The following is a 2,500-nucleotide window of genomic DNA, read 5'->3' as shown; positions in this document are numbered from 1 at the left end:
CGCGACGGGATGCCAAGTACCACTTTAACTCCCATTTTAGCCATTTTCCTTGCCTCATATCATTACATGGTTAGAGGCAATGTATATCTTTCCATCCTATGTATAGAGGATATTCAAATAACCGTAAAAGATAAGATTATTCTATTAATTTCTTGACTCCTTTTGTCGGTGCCAAGGGGATGGTGGGAGGGTGTGTGGCCGCGGTACTTTGGGTTGACAACGCCCATGGTTGCAACCGACAAGTTTATACAACTTGTCATCTTTATATTTATGATGGTCTTCCTTTCTACACGGCATAACATAACATTACTCGGGCAAAAAAGGGCAAGAGTGTGTGTGAAGTGAGATTTTATACCTAGAATGTGTTGGTCTGTTTGAATTTCACTGCCACCTGTAAGCTTGTGTGAGAAGAGACACTGTACATAAGCCACCACAAGCATATGTGTTACTGGTATCAATCCTTTTAGCACCGGATTGGTATTGTATGTGCTATTCGCTCACTCAACCCCTCCTAAAACTGACCCACCACCTTTAAAGAATAATAATAAAAGCATTTTCATCCTCCGAGCATTTTACCATTTTGCCGACATTTCTAAAACGCAAAGAAGAAGAAGAAGACGAAGAAAAGATAACAGAGAATCACATACTTCTGTTATTCTATAAAAACCAACCACTACATTATAACGGGGTGTTTCCTCGCCTACTTCAAATGATACCACGGTAGGAGGACCACACTCTCCTAACCTACAGTATAGTCATCTTTAAGACTCCGCAACAGCCGTGGTCACAACCGGGGTGCATCTGGTATCATTTCTCCCTCACTTTTCGACCCTTCCCCTCACCCGCTTGGTTCATATCTCAGAAGACTTTGGCTAATTAGGGTGAAAATGTTATCATTCATTCTGATATGGCTTAATCTACGGATTTTATTAATTCATTGATTTATTTACTTTAGGTCTCACGGTATTCTTCCTTCGTTCTCTCTGTCTCTCTCTTTTCTTCTTATTTGTTATTATTATTATTTCTCTGATGATAACAGCGATACCGATAATGATGGCATCAATGAAGTCTTTATTTTCATTATTGTTATTATCATTAGTTATGTTATTGATTTCATTGATATTGATATTGATGTTATATTACTATTATTATTATTACTGTTGTTGTTGTTGTTGCTATGTTGCTAGTGTTATCATTACTAGTATTATTACTATGATTATTAGTTTTATTATTGATATCGTTTTTTATCGATTACTGTTGTTATTATTATTACTATTAGCAGTATTGATATTGTTAACATTATTATTATTATTATTATTATTATCATCATCATTATTATTACTATTATTATTACTATTATGATTTTTTATTATTATCATCCTTATCATTATAATTATTAGCCTTATTATTGTTGTTGATGTTGTTGTGTTGTCATTGTTATCATTATTATTATAATTACTATAATTATTAGCTATATGATTAATATTGTTATTATCAATATCATTATTAATATTACTATTGTTGTTGGTGTTAATATTATTATTGTTATTATTGTTATCATTGTTGTTGTTGCTATCATTAATATTGTTATTATTATTATTATTATTATTATTATTATTATTATTACTATTATTATTATTATTATTGTTGTTGTTGTTTTTATTACTATTATTATTTTTATCATTATTATTATTATTATTACTATTATCATTATCATTATTACCATTATTGTTGTTATTGTTGCTCTTGTTCTTGTTGCCAATGTTGTTGTTATTATTATAATTTTTATTGTTATTGTTGTTATTGTTGTTGTGGTGTTGTTATCGTTATTATCATTATTATCATTATTATTACTATAATTATATAATTATCCTTATTAGCTTTATGATTAATATCTTATCAATAGTTTTTACTTTTATTATATTAATTGTTGTCATCTACATCATTATCATTATCATTATTACTATTGTTATTATTATTATCATTATTATTATTGTTGTTGTTGTTCTTGTCGTTACTATTATCGTAATTTTATTATCATTATTAGTACTATTATTACTATTATCATTACAATCATTATTATTATTATTATTATTATTAGTATTATCATCATTATTATTATTATTATCATCGTCATTATTATCATAATAATTATCATTATCAATATCATGAGCATTAGTAGTAGTAATAGCAGTAGTAGTAATGCTTTTTTTTTTATTATTGTTATCATCATCATTATCATTATCGTTGTCACTTTTGTTGCTATTATTATGATAGTCATTATTATCTTTACCATAAGTGTCGTTATTATTGTTGTTATTGTTATAATACCGTGATAATAACAATATTAACGATGAGAAAAATAATCATAATATTGATAATAGTTATTATAACTAATACTATTTTTGTTATTATGATTATTATTATCATTATTATCATTATTATTTTCATTATTATCATTATTATTATTATTATCATTATCATTATTTCTATTATTATT

This window comes from Penaeus chinensis, chromosome 15 (genome assembly GCF_019202785.1).
Source record: "Penaeus chinensis breed Huanghai No. 1 chromosome 15, ASM1920278v2, whole genome shotgun sequence".
In the NCBI taxonomy this organism is placed as follows: Eukaryota; Metazoa; Arthropoda; class Malacostraca; order Decapoda; family Penaeidae; genus Penaeus; species Penaeus chinensis.
This window is presented reverse-complemented; position numbering follows the sequence as displayed.